Genomic DNA, 19,114 nt, shown 5'->3' with positions numbered 1-19,114 from the left:
CACCTCCTCCATACTCTCTCCCTCCAATCTGATATTCAATCTTTCATCACCTAATCTTTTTGTTATCCTCATAACCTTACTCTTTCCTGTATTCACCTTTAATTTTCTTCTTTTACACACCCTACCAAATTCATCCACCAATCTCTGCAGCTTCTCTTCAGAATCTCCCAAGAGCACAGTGTCATCAGCAAAGAGCAGCTGTGACAACTCCCACCCTGTGTGTGATTCTTTATCTTTTAACTCCACGCCTCTTGCCAAGACCCTCGCATTTACTTCTCTTACAACCCCATCTATAAATATATTAAACAACCACGGTGACATCACACATCCTTGTCTAAGGCCTACTTTTACTGGGAAAAAATTTCCCTCTTTTCTACATACTCTAACTTGAGCCTCACTATCCTCGTAAAAACTCTTCACTGCTTTCAGTAACCTACCTCCTACACCATACACTTGCAACATCTGCCACATTGCCCCCCTATCCACCCTGTCATACGCCTTTTCCAAATCCATAAATGCCACAAAGACCTCTTTAGCCTTATCTAAATACTGTTCACTTATATGTTTCACTGTAAACACCTGGTCCACACACCCCCTACCTTTCCTAAAGCCTCCTTGTTCATCTGCTATCCTATTCTCCGTCTTACTCTTAATTCTTTCAATTATAACTACCATACACTTTACCAGGTACACTCAACAGACTTATCCCCCTATAATTTTTGCACTCTCTTTTATCCCCTTTGCCTTTATACAAAGGAACTATGCATGCTCTCTGCCAATCCCTAGGTACCTTACCCTCTTCCATACATTTATTAAATAATTGCACCAACCACTCCAAAACTATATCCCCACCTGCTTTTAACATTTCTATCTTTATCCCATCAATCCCGGCTGCCTTACCCCCTTTCATTTTACCTACTGCCTCACGAACTTCCCCCACACTCACAACTGGCTCTTCCTCACTCCTACAAGATGTTATTCCTCCTTGCCCTATACACGAAATCACAGCTTCCCTATCTTCATCAACATTTAACAATTCCTCAAAATATTCCCTCCATCTTCCCAATACCTCTAACTCTCCATTTAATAACTCTCCTCTCCTATTTTTAACTGACAAATCCATTTGTTCTCTAGGCTTCCTTAACTTGTTAATCTCACTCCAAAACTTTTTCTTATTTTCAACAAAATTTGTTGATAACAGCTCACCCACTCTCTCATTTGCTCTCTTTTTACATTGCTTCACCACTCTCTTAACCTCTCTCTTTTTCTCCATATACTCTTCCCTCCTTGCATCACTTCTACTTTGTAAAAACTTCTCATATGCTAACTTTTTCTCCCTTACTACTCTCTTTACATCATCATTCCACCAATCGCTCCTCTTCCCTCCTGCACCCACTTTCCTGTAACCACAAACTTCTGCTGAACACTCTAACACTACATTTTTAAACCTACCCCATTCCTCTTCGACCCCATTGCCTATGCTCTCATTAGCCCATCTATCCTCCAATAGCTGTTTATATCTTACCCTAACTGCCTCCTCTTTTAGTTTATAAACCTTCACCTCTCTCTTCCCTGATGCTTCTATTCTCCTTGTATCCCATCTACCTTTTACTCTCAGTGTAGCTACAACTAGAAAGTGATCTGATATATCTGTGGCCCCTCTATAAACATGTACATCCTGAAGTCTACTCAACAGTCTTTTATCTACCAATACATAATCCAACAAACTACTGTCATTTCGCCATACATCATATCGTGTATACTTATTTATCCTCTTTTTCTTAAAATATGTATTACCTATAACTAAACCCCTTTCTATACAAAGTTCAATCAAAGGGCTCACATTATCATTTACACCTGGCACAACAAACTTACCTACCGCACCCTCTCTAAAAGTTTCTCCTACTTTAGCATTCAGGTCCCCTACCACAATTACTCTCTCACTTGGTTCAAAGGCTCCTATACATTCACTTAACATCTCCCAAAATCTCTCTCTCTCCTCTACATTCCTCTCTTCTCCAGGTGCATACACGCTTATTATGACCCACTTCTCGCATCCAACTTTTACTTTATATATATTTATATATATATATATATATATATATATATATATATATATATATATATATATATATATATATATATATATATATATATATATATATATATATATATATATATATATATATATATATATATATATATATATATATATATATATATATATATATATACATATATACATATATATATATGCAAAACAACCACTGTGAAAGAATAGAGAAATTCCAAGCGCTTTCGTGACTACTCACATTATTAAGGAAATAATGTGAGTAGTCACGAAAGCGCTTGAAATTTCTCTATTCTTTCACAGTGGTTGTTTTGCATATTCTGAAATCATAAGAACATAAGAAAGGAGGAACACTGCAGGAGGCCTGCTGGCCCATACTAGGCAGGTCCTTTACAATTCATCCCACTAACAAAACATTTGCCCAACCCAATTTTCAATGCCACCCAAGAAATAAGCTCTGATGTGAAAGTCCCACTCAAATCCAACCCCTACCACTCATGTACTTATCCAACCTAGATTTGAAACTACCCAAAGTCCCAGCCTCAATAACCCAACTAGGTAGACTGTTCCACTCATCAACTACCCTATTTCCAAACCAATACTTTCCTATGTCCTTTCTAAATCTAAACTTATCTAATTTAAATCCATTACTGCGGGTTCTCTCTTGGAGAGACATCCTCAAGACCTTATTAATATCCCCTATATTAATACCTATCTTCCACTTATGCACTTCGATCAGGTCTCCCCTCATTCTTCGTCTAACAAGTGAATGTAACTTAAAGAGTCTTCAATCTTTCTTCATAAGGAAGATTTCTAATGCTATGTATTAATTTAGTCATCCTACGCTGAATGTTTTCTAACGAATTTATGTCCATTTTGTAATACGGAGACCAGAACTGAGCTGCATAATCTAGGTGAGGCCTTACTAGTGATGTATAAAGCTGCAGTATGACCTCTGGACTTCTGTTGCTTACACTTCTTGATATAAATCCCAGTAATCTATTTGCCTTATTACGTACGCTTAGGCATTGCTGTCTTGGTTTAAGGTTGCTGCTCACAATAACCCCCAAGTCCTTTTCGCAATCTGTATGGCTAAGTTCTACATCATTTAACTTATAAGTACTAGGGTTATGGGCACTAAGCTTCAGAACCTTGCATTTATCTACATTGAACTGCATCTGCCACTTTTCTGACCAAGAATAGAGTTTGTTTAAATCCTCCTGAAGTTCCATAACGTCTACGTTTGAATCAATTATCCTACCTATCTTTGTGTCATCGGCGAATTTGCTCATATCACTAGTAATTCCCTCATCAAGATCATTGATATATATTATAAACAACAACGGGCCCAAGACTGATCCCTGTGGAACGCCACTTGTTACAGATCCCCACTCGGATTTAACCCCATTTATGGACACTCTCTGCTTCCTGTCAGTGAGCCATGACTCGATCCACGAGAGCACTTTTCCCCCAATGCCATGAGCTGCCACTTTCTTTAACAGTCTATGGTGCGGAACTCTATCAAAAGCCTTACTAAAATCTAAGTAAATAATATAAAATTCTTTATTGTGGTCAACAGCCTCAAAAGCTTTACTGAAGAAAGTTAATAAATTAGTTAGACAAGCCCGGCCTCTTGTGAATCCATGCTGAGTATCATTAATCAAGCTATGCTTATCGAGATGGCTTCTTATAATCTCAGCTATAATTGACTCTAGTAATTTGCCTACAATTGAGGTCAGGCTTATTGGGCGGTAATTTGACGGTAACGACTTGTCCCCTGTTTTAAAAATAGGAGTTACATTAGCCATCTTCCACATATCAGACACTACACCTGTTTGAAGAGATAAATTAAAAATATTAGTTAATGGTTCACAGAGTTCCATTTTGCATTCCTTAAGAACCCTTGAAAAAACCTCATCAGGACCCGGCGACTTATTTTGCTTCAGTCTGTCTATCTGCTTCACAACCATCTCACTAGTGACTGTGATGTTACATAATTTATCTTCTTCTAGCCCACTGTAAAAATTAATTACTGGAATATTGTTAGTGTCTTCCTGTGTAAAAACTGAGAGAAAATAATTATTTAAAATCAAGCACATTTCATTCTCTCTGTCAGTAAGATGCCCATAGTTATTTTTAAGGGGACCTATCTTATCTCTAACTATAGACCTGGAAAAAACTTTTTGGGTTAGTTTTAGAATCCCTAGCAACTTTAATTTCATAGTCCCTTTTAGCTTTTCTTATCCCCTTTTTAATGTCCCTCTTAATGTCAATATACTGATTCATAAGATGACCCTCACCTCTTTTGATACGCCTATAAATTCCTTTCTTATGCCCTAGTAGATATTTGAGCCTATTATTCATCCATTTTGGGTCATTTCTATTTGATCTAATTTCTTTATATGGGATAAACGCTCTTTGAGCAGCATGTATAGTGTTCAGAAAACTGTCATATTGATAGCTCTCTTCGTTACCCCAGTCAACAGATGATAAGTGTTCTCTAAGCCCATCGTAATCTGCTAAGCGAAAATCTGGGACTGTTACTGAGTTATCGCTACTATCGTACTTCCATTCAATGCTAAATGTAATTGATTTGTGGTCGCTAGGACCCAGTTCCTCTGAAATTTCTAAATTATTAACAAGGGATTCATTGTTTGCCATAACTAAGTCAAGCAGGTTATTTCCCCTTGTAGGTTCTGTCACAAACTGCTTCAAAAAACAATCCTGAAATACTTCTAAGAAGTCGTATGATTCTAAATTCCCAGTCAAGAAATTCCAATCAACATGATTAAAGTTAAAGTCTCCTAGAATTACTACATTATCGTGCCTTGTGGCCTTAACAATTTCCTCCCATAGTAGTTTCCCTTGGTCCCTATCTAAGTTTGGGGGACGGTATATCACTCCTAAAATCAGTTTTTCATGCCCCTCTGAAAATTCTATCCAAACAGACTCTGTATGTGTTACTTCAGACTTAATACCCGTTTTTATGCAACAGTTCAAGCGATCTCGGACATACAATGCCACCCCACCCCCCCTCCCAATACTTCTATCTTCTTGGAACAATTTAAAACCCTGAATATGACATTCCGCAGGCATGTCCCGACTTTTTGAATTAAACCACGTCTCAGTTAAGGCAAATACATCAATGTTACCTGCACTAGCAACTAATCTCAACTCGTCCATCTTATTCCTAGCACTACGGCAATTAGCATAATAAACATTGAAAGACTCTCCTTTCTCTTTACCCTTCCTGCTCATTTCTATTTTTCTACTAAACCTATTACTGTCCTTATCACCCAAGGTCCCTGGCTTTTCAATATCTATCTCGTTCTTATTATTACTAGTTCCCCTAGAACTCGTAATATTACTACACTGGGACTTCACTGTTTTCCTGCCAAAACCCATACCACTAACCATTCCTAGTTTAAAGTCCTAACTGCTCCCTCCACTGCAGTTGCCAGTGCTCCCACCCCACACCTAGATAAGTGAACCCCATCCCTAGCATACATGTCATTTCTGCCATAGAAGAGGTCCCAGTTGTCAATGAATGTTACCGCATTTTCCTTACAGTATTTGTCCAGCCAGCAATTGACACCAATTGCCCTGGACAACCATTCATTTCCAACTCCCCTCCTTGGCAAAATACCACATATGAGAGGGTTCCCACCCTTACTTCTAATTATTTCTATTGCTGACCTATACCTGCTAATCAGGTCCTCACTCCTACGTCTGCCAACATCGTTGCCTCCAGCACTGAGACAGATAATAGGATTGCTCCCATTACCTCTCATGATGTCATCCAGACGGCTAACAATATCCTCCATCCCAGCCCCAGGAAAGCAAACTCTCTGTCTCCTACTCCTGTCCTTCAAGCAGAACGCCCTATCCATATACCTAACTTGGCTATCCCCAACAACAACAATATTCGTACCTTCCTTAATGTCTTTCGTCGTAACGTTCCCAGTAGTCGACTCACATTCGTCGGGTAGCACTGAGAATGTATTGGATGTTTCCACAACAGTTTCCACGGCAGTCTCTTTCTTCTTCATCGTTTCTACCTTTCCATTCGTCTTCTTGATCGTCAACTTCTTTCCCTGCTGTCCAGCCACTGACCAGTTTCCCTTCTTGACCTGAGGACTCAAAACAGGAGGATTACTCCGAATCTTTTTGTTTTCCTTGGTCAGTCGCCGAATTTCCATATTCGCCAACCTCAATTCTTCCTTAAGCTGTTGGTAAAGTTGCTCGATGGAGGGCATCTTGCTTCAATTCTAGAGAGCGCGCAAACAGGTCTTCACAGAGCCAAGTACACGTCAACACTGCCCAAAAGCCAACTCAATCAGGAGCTACTGCACGTCCGCACGGCCCAATGGCGATGTTTACTGTGATCTTATTGCATATATATATATATATATATATATATATATATATATATATATATAGAGAGAGAGAGAGAGAGAGAGAGAGAGAGAGAGAATGTTGGAGGTTATGACCAATAGTTCATTGAAGGAGCCAGGCTGTGGGATAATCTAATGGGCCCTGAAACCAGACCTGCTTTCCCCAAAAACTATAAACATTCACACTGGAGAATATAGCTTCAACAATGCTGTGAGAGCTCATCATGCAGGGAACTTCCTGTTAGCTGTCCCCATCTCCTCCCTTGGCACATGTCTCGACACACAGACCGTCTGCATTGGTGTTACCCTTCACCTTGCTCCCCCTATTCTCTCCAAACACAGGTGTATCTGCGATAGTGAATCAGCAGATCGATTCAGGTACCATGGTCTAGTTTGCCGTAGATCCAAGGGAAAGAGCATGAAGAGGTTAACAAAATCATGAAGAGCCTCACAACAGCTGGATGCCCAGTAATAAGGGAACCACCTCAACTATGTAGATCTGATGGTAAGCAAAAGCATCCAGATGGTATCACCCTTCAAACCTGGACAAACGGCAAGGAGGTGGTGTGGGACTACACATGTGTGTTCACACTGGCTGATACCTATCTCCAGTACACTAGGGAGGAAGAAGGAGCAGCTGCCAGTTTTATAGAGTCCCAAAAGTCTAGGAAATATAGTGAACTTGCCTATCATTATGTTTGTTCTCATAGACTCAGAGACCCTTGGCCCATGGGAAAAGTGTGCATCTAAGTTCCTTAAAGGAGTTAAGCAAAAGACTCATTAGGGTAACTAGGGATCCCACAGAGGTCGCACAAGTGAAGCAGCAGCAGACAGCACACACATCGTGAGGCATCCCTGAGCTTCCCCAGTGCTCGGGCTCTGTAGTGCTTGCTTCCTTTTCACATCCTGACAGCGTCTGCTGCTACATAGCTGCCACGCCCTTTGAAGCCAGTGGGGCGGGGTATGTGGCAGCCCAAGGTGCTTAGCTTCTCCCTATGAACCCCATGAGGGCGGGGAATGGGGCTAGGCCTAGGGACAGTTTGTCTCAGACGATGAAGAGGTATTTTTAACCTCCTCCCATGGAAGACATTAGTCACATACAGTCCCACGATAGGGAGCCAAGGCCGGGCCGGCAGTACCGGCGAATCAAGAAAACGTAGGGATCCCAGGGCAGCTAATTTGAGAGTATCTTTCTACCTCCATTGCTGCTGCTGCCGCTACCGCTGCCGTCACCGTCGCCTCCACAAACTCCGACAATTTGGTCCTTTACAATGCATCCATTTTGTTTTCTTACCATTCTAGAGCAAAGAAAAAACAGTAAAATCAGTCTTACTAGCGACTTGGCACTACAGTTCATAGGGGTAATACTTGCTGTATCTTGGGTACACGCCCCAGCTCGGAGGAGCTGGATGAGATTTTCGGATTGTAATATGTGACAAACACGTAGCATTGTGTACTCGACAAATATCCCTCAAACCTCATGTACTGTATATGCCATCCCTGTACCAGCATTATATCTTTTAAGTCTTTTGTATCATATTATATAATAAAATTGCCTATTGATATATAACAAAAGATGGGGTGGTAGGGGGGAAGTGGAATATTCATATGGCTTCAGTAAGAAATCCAAATATTTTTCCTCGAAGCCTTGTTCCCCACTTCTCCGAGGAGTGTGCGTGTGTACTCACCTAGTTGTGGTTGCAGGGGTCGATTCACAGCTCCTGGCCCCGCCTCTTCACTGTCGCTATTGGGTCACTCTCCCTGCTCTATCAACTTCATCATACCGCTTCTTAAAGCTATGTATGGATCCTGCCTCCACTACATTACTTTCCAGACTATTCCACTTCCTCACAAATCTGTGACTGAAAAAATACTTCCTAACATCCCTGTGACTCATCTGAGTCTTCAACTTCCAATTGTGACCCCTTATTGCCGTGTCCCATCTCTGGAACATCCTGTTTGTCTACCTTGTCGATTCCTCTCAGTATTTTATATGTCGTTTTCATATCCACATCCCTATCTCTCCTGTCTTCCAGTGTCGTCAGATCGATTTCCCTTAACCCCTAGTCGCGTTGTAAACCTTTGCACTTTCTCTAATTTCCTTGCATACTTGGCTAGGTGTGGGTTCCCATCTGGTTCTGCATACTCCAATATGTGTACTCGCCTATTTGTGGTTGCAGGGGTCGATTCATAGCTCCTTGCCCCGCCTTTTCACTGATCGTTGCTAGATCCTCTCTCTCCTTACTCCATGAGCTTTATTAAACCTCGTCTTAAAACTATGTATGGTTCCTGCCTCCACTACGTCACTTTCAAGAATATTCCACTCTGTAACTAAAGAAATACTTCAAAACATCCCTTTGACTCATCTGAGTCTTCAGCTACCAATTGTAACCCCTTGTTTCTGTGTCCCATCTTTGGAACATCCCGTCTCTGTCCACTTTGTCAATTCCTTGCAATATTTTGTATGTTGATATCATGTCTCCCCTAACCTTCCTGTCCTCCAGTGTCGTCAGGCCGATTTCCCTTAACCAGTCCTCGTTACAAATGCCCCTTAGTTCCAGGACTAGTCTTGTTGCTAACCTTTGCACTTTCTCTAATTTCTTGACATGTTTGACCAGGTGTCGGTTCCAAATTGGTGCTGCGGTGTACACAGTCTTGAACGATTCCTTACTGAGGTATTGGAACGGTATTCTCAGGTTTGCCAGGCACCCATATGCTGCAGCGGTTATCTGGTTGATGTGCACCTCAGGAGATGTGCTCAGTATTATACTTACCCCCAAGATCCTTTTCCTTGAGCGAGGTTTGTAGTCTTTGGCCACCTAGCCTGTGCTCTCTCTGCGGTCTTCTTTGCCCTTCCCCGATCTTCATGACTTTGCATTTGGCAGGGTTAAATTTGAGGAGCCAGTTGCTGGACAGGCTTGCAGCCTGTCCAGGTCTCTTTGGAGTCCTGCCTGCCTCATTAACTTCACATCATCTGTAAGCAGGGATACTTCTGAGTTTATCCCTTCCATCATGTCATTCACATATACCAAAAAGAGCACTGGTCCTAGGACTGACCCCTGTGGAACCCCACTCATCACAGATGCCCACTCTAAAACTTTGTCACCTTGTCACATACCATGACAAGTTGTTGCCTCCCTGTCAGGTATTCTTTGATCCATTGCAGTGCCTTTCCTGTTATGCGTGCCTGATTCTCTAGCTTTTGCATTAATCTCTTGTGAGGAACTGTGTTAAAAGCCTTCTTGCAGTCTAAGAAAATGCAATCTACCCACCTCTCTCTCTTGTCTTCCCTTACCTTGTCATAGAACTCCAGTGGGTTTTTGACACAGGATTTTCCTTCCCTGAATCCATGTTGGTTGTCGTTTATAAGCTTGTTCCATTCTAGGTGCTCCACCAGTCTCCTGATAATCTTCTCCATGACTTTGCATACTATACATGTCAGTGACACTGGTCAGTAGTTTAGTGCCTCGTGTCTATCTCCTTTCTTAAAAATGGGGACTACATTTGCCATCTTCCATACCTTAGGTAGCTCCCCAGTTTCAGTGGATGTGTTGAAAATTGTTGTTAGTGGCACACATGGCATCTCTGCTCCCTATCTAAGGACCCACGGAGAGATGTCCGGTCCTACCACCTTTGAGGTATCAAGTTCACTTAGCAGCTTCTTCACTCCGTCCTCGATTGTGTGTATTTCATTCAGCACTTGTTGGTATGTCCCTTGTTGGTGTAACCCCCATATTCTGACTTCCCAGAGCCCTTTCTGTCTCCACTGTAAATACTTCCTTAACTCTCATTTTGAGCTCCTCACATACTTCTTGGTCATTTCTTGTGAGCTCCTCACCTTCCTTTCTCGGCCTAATTATCTGGTCCTTGACTGTTGTCTTCCTCTTGATGTGGATATACAACAGCTTTGGATCAGACTTGACTTTCAATGCTATGTCGTTTTCGTACTGTTGCTAGGCCTCCCTCCTTATCTGTGCATACTCGTTTCTGGCTCTTCGACTGATCTCTTTGTTTTCCTGGGTCCTTTGTCTTCTACACATTTTCCATTTTCTAGTTCACTTAGTTTTTGCCTCCCTACACCTTTGGGTAAACCAAGGGCTCATTCTGGTCTTCCCATTATTTTTGTTGCTGTTGGTAACAAACCTCTCTTCTGCCTCCTTACATTTTGTCATATAGTCCAACATTTCGTTTACTGGTTTTTCTACCAATTCTCTTTCCCACTGAACCTAACCCCCTGCAGGAAGTTCCTCATGCTTATGTAGCTCCCCCTTTTGTAGTTTGGCTTTTCCCATCCTTCTCCTGTTACCCTCTCGACCTGTAACTCTGCTATGTATTTAAAGCTCAACCATGTGATCACAAGCTCCGAGGGGCCTTTTATATGTGATGTCAGAGCTACTCAGTCTTGCTGGTTCATCCTCACCTCTCTCTGGTAGTGTCCCTATCATGTTGGCGCATGAGGTTTTCCAATACTACATCCATCATCTTGGCTCTCCATGTTTTGGGACCCCCATGGGGCTCCAGGTTTTCCCAATCAGTCTCCTTGTGATTGAAATCACCCATAACTAGTAACTTTCCTCTACCCATGTGAGCTCTTCTGGCCACCTCAGGATCTGATATCTGGGTGGGAAGAGTGCGTCTGTTATCATATCAGTGAGTTTTGTTTCTGTGAGTGCTGTAATGTCTGGGGATGCCTCCTTGATTCTTTCATGCCACTCCTCACATTTATTTGTGTGTGTGTGTGTGTGTGTGTGTGTGTGTGTGTGTGTGTGTGTGTGTGTGTGTGTGTGTGTGTGTGTGTGTGTGTGTGTGTGTCTGTACTCATCTATTTGTGCTTACATATTTGTGGTTGCAGAGGTCGATTCATAGCTTCTGGCCCTGCCTCTTCACTGATTGCTACTAGGTCCTCTCTCTTCCTGCTCCATTAACTTTATCAAACCTCGTTTTAAAACTACGTATGGTTCCTGCCTCCACTACGTCACTTGCCAGACTATTGCACTTCCTGAAAACTCTACGACTAAAGAAATACTTCAGAACATCCCTTTGACTCATCTGCGTCTTCAAGTTCCAATTGTGACGCCTTGTTTCTGTGTCCCAACTCTGGAACATCCTGTCTCTGTCCACCTTGTCAATTCCTCGCAATATTTTGTATGTTATCATGTCTCCCCTAACCCTCCTGTCCTCCATTGTCGTCAGGCCAGTTTCCCTTAACTTTTCTTCGTAGGACATTCCCCTTAGCTCTGGAAATAGTCTTGTTGCAAACCTTCGCACTTTCTCTAATTTCTTTACGTCCTTTACCTGGTGCAGGTTCCAAACTGGTGCTGCATACTCCAGTATTGGCCTGACGTACACGGTGTACAGAGTCTTCAACAATTCCTTACTGAGTTATCGGAACGCTTTTCTCAGGCTTGCCGCGCCAATATGCTGCAGCAGTTATCTGGTTGATGTGGTCGGTATTATCCTTTTCCTTGAGTAAGGTTTGCAGTCTTTGGCCACCTGGCCTGTACTCTTTCTGCGGTCTTCTTTGCCCTTCCCAGATCTTCATGACTTTGCATTTGGCAGGGTTAAATTCGAGGAGCCAGTTGCTGGACCATGCGTCCAGCCTGTCCAGGTCTCTTTGTAGTCCTACCTGATCCTTATCTGATTTAATTCTCCTCATTAACTTCACATCATCTGCAAACAGGGACACTTCTGAGTCTATCCCTTCCGTCATGTCATTCACATATACAAAAAATAGCACTGGTCCTAGGGCTGACCCCTGTACTTACCTAGTTATGGTTGCAGGGGTCACAGCTCCTGGCCCCTGTGTGTATGTGTGTGTGTGTGTGTGTGTGTGTGTGTGTGTGTGTGTGTGTGTGTGTGTGTGTGTGTGTGTGTGTGTGTGTGTGTGTATGTATGTTTTTTGTGTGTGTACTCACCTAGTTGTGGTTTCAGGGGTCGATTCACAGCTCCTGGCCCCACTCTTCACTGGTCGCTACTAGGTCACCCTGCGCCATGAGCTTTATCATACCTCTTCTTCAGGCTACGTATAGATCTTGCCTCCACTACATAACTTCCCAGACTATTCCACTTCCGGACAACTCTGTCACTGAAGAAATACTTTCTACCATCCCTGTGATTCATCTGAGTCTACAGTTTCCAATTGTGACCCCTTGTTGCTGTGTCCCATCCTGGAACATCCTGCCTCTGTCCACCTTGTCAATTCCTCTCAGTATTTTATGTGCTGTTATCATACCCCCTATCTATCCTGTCCTCCAGTGTCGTTAGGTTAATTTCCATTAACCTCTCCTCGTAGGATATGCCCCTTAGATCCGGGACTAGTCTTGTTGAAAATAAGACTAGTCTCACATTTCCTTACGTGCTTGGCTAGGTGTGGGTTCCAAACTGGTGCTGCATACTCCAATATAGGCAGCACCAGTGTAATCACCTCTTTGTACTCACTTATTTGTGGTTGTAGGGGTCGATTGTGTGTGTGTGTGTGTGTGTGTGTGTGTGTGTGTGTGTGTGTGTGTGTGTGTGTGTGTGTGTGTGTGTGTGTGTACTCACCTAATTGTGGTTGCAGGGGTCGAGACTCAGCTCCTGGCCCCGCCTCTTCACCGACCGCTACTAGGTCCTCTCTCCCCCTGCCCCATGAGCATTGTCAAACCTCGTCTTAAAACTATGTATGGTTCCTGCCTCCACTACGTCACTTTCTAGGCTGTTCCACTGCCTGACAACTCTGTGACTGAAGAAATACTTCCTAACATCCCTTTGACTCATCTGAGTCTTCAACTTCCAATGATGACCCCTTGTTTCTGTGTCCCATCTTTGGAACATTCTGTCTTTGTCCACCTTGTCTATTCTGCGCAGTATTTTATATGTCGTTATCATGTCTCCCCTGACCCTCCTGTCCTCCAGTGCCGGCAGGCCGATTTCCCTTAACTTTTTTTTGTAGGACAATCACCTTAGCTATGGGACTAGTCCTGTTGCAAACCTTTGCACTTTCTCTAATTTCTTGACGTGCTTGACCAGGTGTGGATTCCAAATTGGTGCTGCATACTCCAGTATGGGCCTGACGTAAATGGTGTACAGAGTCTTGAACGATTCCTTACTGAGGTATCGGAACGCTATCCTTAGGTTTGCGTGCGTGTGTGTGTGTTTGTGTGTGTGTGTGTGTGTGTGTGTGTGTGTGTGTGTGTGTGTGTGTGTGTGTGTGTACTCACCTAGTTGTACTCGCCTAGTTGAGGTTGCAGGGGTCGAGTCCAAGCTCCTGGCCCCGCATCTTCACTGGTCGCCACTAGGTCACTCTCCCTGAACCTTGAGCTTTATCGTACCTCTGCTTAAAGCTATGTATGGATCCTGCCTCCACTACATCTCTTCCCAAACTATTCCACTTCCTGACTACTCTGTGGCTGAAGAAATACTTCCTAACATCCCTGTGATTCATCTGTGTCTTCAGCTTCCAACTGTGTCCCCTTATTGCTGTGTCCAGTCTCTGGAATATCCTGTCTTTGTCCACCTTGTCAATTCCTCTCAGTATTTTGTAAGTTATCATGTCCCCCTATCTCTCCTGTCCTCCAGTGTCGTCAGGTTGATTTCCCTTAACCTCTCTTCGTAGGACATACCTCTTAGCTTTGGGACTAGTCTTGTGGCAAACCTTTGCACTTTCTCTAGTTTCTTTACATGCTTGGCTAGGTGTGGGTTCCAAACTGGTGCCGCATACTCCAATATGGGCCTAACGTACACGGTGTACAGGGTCCTGAACGACTCCTTATTAAGATGTCGGAATGCTGTTCTGAGGTTTGCAGTTATTTGGTTGATGTGCGCTTCAGGAGATGTGCCTGGTGTTATACTCACCCCAAGATCTTTTTCCTTGAGTGAGGTTTGTAGTCTCTGGCTCCCTAGACTGTACTCCGTCTGCGGTCTTCTTTGCCCTTCCCCAATCTTCATGACTTTGCACTTGGTGTAAGAGGCAACTAAAATGCCGGGTGGAAGGGCTAGTAACCCCTTCTTCTATATATATTTACTAAATTTAAAAGGAGGAACTTTTCTTGTTCCTTATGGGCCACCTACCTCGGTGGGATACAGCCGGTTTGTTAAGTAAAAGGACACAAGTGCAACTAATGTGACATTTATTGTGGCAACGTTTCGCTCTCCAGGAGCTTTATCAAGCGAAACGTTGCCACAATAAATGTCACATTAGTTGCACTTGTGTCCTTTTACTTTACATATTGTCGGTAATTCTACCAACTTTATTACAAGCCGGTTTGTTGACAGAAGAAAACACACACACACACACACACACACAGTGTAGGGACACCGAGCACGCGAGTCACGCCTTCCGTGCTCCGCGAATATAAGTGTTTTTGAGGGCTACCCAAGTGTTCTGCAAGGGTTGCAAAGCGTGTCAGGGTAGTGAACAGTCCTAGAAGTGATTTTTAATCTGCCTGAGCCACATAAGTGTGGGGAGAGCCACAATTTTGTAAGTGATCTAGAAAGTAAAAACGTGGTGGCGCATAGTGGGCAGGCTAGTGTGAGTGGTAAGGCGACGTTGTCAAGTGTCACCCAAGAAAGATAATAAAGTGAAACGTGTGACCAGTGAGAGAAATACAGTGAATAGGGTATATTATTAACGAGAAGAAATTGAGGTGGATCTACGCCAGGACGTCACATCGAGCTGGACAATCTACAGGCTGCTACAGCTGCACTGCAAGTACTGTATCCACCTATGAGTGGTTGTTTGGGTGTGGGGTTCCAGGTTCCAGTTAACCGCCAAGCTGATTGCGAATGGTCTCTCATAGCACAATAAAGAATAGGCACTCAAGTATTCAATAAGGAATAGCAATTGATAATCCATTGAACAAGGCGAGTAACTTACTATAAGCTAGGTGGCAGGTCAAGCATAGGCAACATTTTAAGAAGGTGGGGGTCAGGTCACAAGAGGTTGTGGTCACAAGCGACCACTGAGAATCAACATTACACTCCAAGCACAAGTCACCTGCTTTTCAGACACATAATAAACCAACACATAATTCCACACATAATTACACACACACACACACACACACACACACACACACACACACACACACACAGACACACACACACACACACAAACATACACACACACACACATACACACACATACACACACATACACACACACACATACACACACACACATACACACACACACACACACACATAAACACACACATACACACACACACACACACACACACACACATACACACACACACACACACACACACACACACACACACACACACACACACACACACACACACACACACACACACACACACACACACACACACACACACCGATCCCTCTGTTCCCACCCCCCGCACCACAGTTACAGTATTAGAACAGAAGTTGAAGGTTTGGTACACAAATGCAGATGGATTAACGAATAAACATGAGGAATGGCAAGAAAGAATCAATGAGAAGTCCCCAGACATCATAGCAGTTACAGAAACAAAACTCATGGGGACAGTAACAGATGCAATCTTCCCACCAGGATACCAGATCATGAGGAAAGATAGAAGGGGGAGAGGGGAAGGTGGGGTTGCTCTGCTAGTAAAATACAGATGGAAATTCGAGAAAATGGAAGGCATAGATGAGATGGGAGAAAGAGACTACATAGTAGGTACACTTCAGTCTGGGGAACACAAGGTGGTCATTGCAGTGATGTATAATCCACCACAGAACTGCAGGAGGCCAAGAGAGGAATATGAAGAGAGCAACAGATCAATGGTGGACACACTTGCTGAGGTGGCAAGAAGAGCTCACTCCAGCAGAGCAAAGTTGCTGGTTATGGAGGATTTCAACCACAGGGAGATTGACTGGGAAAACCTGGAGCCACATGGGGGTCCCGAAACATGGAGAGCCAAGATGATGGACGTGGTGCTGGAAAACCTCATGCACCAACATGTTAAGGACACTACCAGAGTGAGAGGGGAGGATGAACCAGCAAGATTGGGCCTTGTGTTCACCCTGGGCAGTTCAGACATTGAGGACATCACGTATGAGAATCCCCTAGGAGCTAGCGACCACGTGGTTCTGTGCTTTGAATATATAGTAGAGCTGCAAGTGGAGAGAGTAACAGGAGTTGAATGGGAAAAGCCTGACTATAAAAGAGGGGACTACATAGGGTTGAAGAACTTCCTGCAGGAGGTCCCGTGGGACAGAGAACTGGCAGGAAAGCCAGTAAATGAAATGATGGAATATGTAACAACAAAATGCAAGGAGGCAGTGGAAAGGTTTATTCCCAAGGGCAACAGAAACAACGGGAAGACCAGAACGAGCCCCTGGTTTACCTGACGGTGTAAGGAGGCAAAAACAAAGTGCAATAGAGAATGGAAAAAGTATAGAAGGCAGAGAACATGCGAAAATAAGGAGATCAGTTGCAGAGCCAGGAACGAGTACGCACAGGTAAGGAGGGAGGCCCAGCGACAGTATGAAAATGACATAGCATCGAAAATCAAGACTGACCCAAAACTGTTGTATAGCCACATCAAGAGGAAGACAACAGTCAAAGACCAGGTGATCAGATTAAGGACAGAAGGTGGAGAACTCACAAGAAATGACCAGGAGGTATGTGAGGAGCTAAACAGGAGATTTAAGGAAGTTTTTACAGTAGAGACAGGAATGGCTGTGGGAAGTCAGCACAGAAGGGAACATCAAGAGGGAATATACCACCAAGTGTTGGATGACATACGAACAGCCGAGGAGGAGGTGAAGAAGCTGCTAAGTGACTTGATACCTCAAAGGCGATGGGACCAGACAACATCTCCCCATGGGTCCTTAGAGAAGGAGCAGAGATGCTGTGTGTGCCTCTAATCACAATCTTCAACACATCCCTTGAAACTGGGCAACTACCTGAGAAATGGAAGACAGCAAATGTAGTCCCCATATTTAAGAAAGGAAACAGAAATGAGGCACTAAACTATAGACCTGTGTCTCTGACATGTATTGTGTGCAAAGTCATGGAGAAGATTATCAGGAGGAGAGTGGTCGAACACCTGGAACGGAACAAGATTATAAATGAAAACCAGCATGGGTTCATGGAAGGCAAATCTTGTATAACAAATCTCCTGGAGTTTTATGACAAGGTAGCAGAAGTAAGACACGAGAGAGAGGGGTGGGTTGATTGCGTTTTCCTAGACTGCAGGAAGGCCTTTGACACAGTTCCCCACAAGAGATTAGTGCAGAAGCTGGAGGATCAGGCGCATATAACAGGGAGGGCACTGCAATGGATCAGGGAATACCTGACAGGGAGGCAGCAACGAGTCATGGTACGTGAAGAGGTATCACAGTGGGCGCCTGTGACGAGCGGGGTCCCACAGGGGTCAGTTCTAGGGCCAGTGCTATTTTTGATATATGCGAACGACATGATGGAAGGAATAGGCTCTGAAGCGTCCCTGTTCGCAGATGATGTGAAGTTGATGAGAAGAATTAAATCGGATGAGGATGAGGCAGGACTGCAAAGAGACCTGGACAGGCTGGACATGTGATCCAGAAACTGGCTTCTCGAATTCAATCCTGCCAAATGCAAAGTCATGAAGATTGGGGAGGGGCAAAGAAGACCGCAGACAGAGTATAGGCTAGGTGGACAAAGACTACAGACCTCACTCAGGGAGAAAGACCTCGGGGTGACCATAACACCGAGCACGTCACCGGAGGCACACATTAACCAAATAACTGCTGCAGCATACGGGCGCCTGGCAAACCTGAGAATAGCGTTCCAATACCTTAATAAGGAATCGTTCAAGATACTGTACACTGTGTATGTTAGGCCCCTACTGGAGTATGCAGGACCAGTCTGGAACCCACACCTGGTCAAGCACGTCAAGAAGTTAGAGAAAGTACAAAGGTTTGCAACAAGGCTAGTCCCAGAGCTCAGGGGAATGTCGTACGAGGAAAGGTTGAGGGAAATCGGACTGACGACAGTGGAGGACAGAAGGGTCAGGGGAGACATGATAACGACATACAAGATACTGCGGGGAATAGACAAGGTGGACAGAGATAGGATGTTCCAGAGAGGGGACACAGGAACAAGGGGTCACAACTGGAAGCTGAAGACTCAGACGAGTCACAGGGACGTTAGGAAGTATTTCTTCAGTCATAGAGTCGTCAGGAAGTGGAATAGCCTAGCAAGTGAAGTAGTGGAGGCAAGAACCATACATAGTTTTAAGAAGAGGTATGATAAAGCTCAGGAAGCAGAGACAGAGACGACCTAGTAGCAATCAGTGAAGAGGCAGGGCCAGGAGCCGAGTCTCGACCCCTGCAACCACTATTAGGTGAATTAGGCGAGTACACACACACACACACACACACACACACACACACACACACACACACACACACACACACACACACACACACACACACGTGTGTGTGTGTACTCACCTAGTTGTACTCACCTAGCTGGGGGAGTAGTGATAATGAATACCAGTATACACGATGAACCGCCAGGGAAGCTGGACCAGGTAGGTAGTGACGAACACTCGGCCACCTTGGAAAAACACCTCTGGGGGTGTAAACTTGTTGGTTCCGGTGGTCTTAACACCCTTTCCTTTAACTTTAACGTCTTTCCCACCCAGTGGCCCACATGCCCTGGTAGCCTTTCCTCCCACTGGTACGAGGTTCC

General features: G+C 44.0%; 1 protein-coding gene across 13 annotated transcripts in view; it reads left to right on the top strand.

Moving 5' to 3' along the window:
* LOC128697336 (mannosylglucosyl-3-phosphoglycerate phosphatase) overlaps positions 1-19,114 on the top strand; it is a 495,221-nt gene that overhangs the window by 329,830 nt on the left and 146,277 nt on the right. The window lies entirely within an intron of this gene.

The sequence above is a fragment of the Cherax quadricarinatus genome, chromosome 44, assembly GCF_038502225.1.
Source record: "Cherax quadricarinatus isolate ZL_2023a chromosome 44, ASM3850222v1, whole genome shotgun sequence".
In the NCBI taxonomy this organism is placed as follows: Eukaryota; Metazoa; Arthropoda; class Malacostraca; order Decapoda; family Parastacidae; genus Cherax; species Cherax quadricarinatus.
Note: the sequence above shows the minus strand (reverse complement) of the source record. Positions and strands in the feature narration are given on the sequence as shown.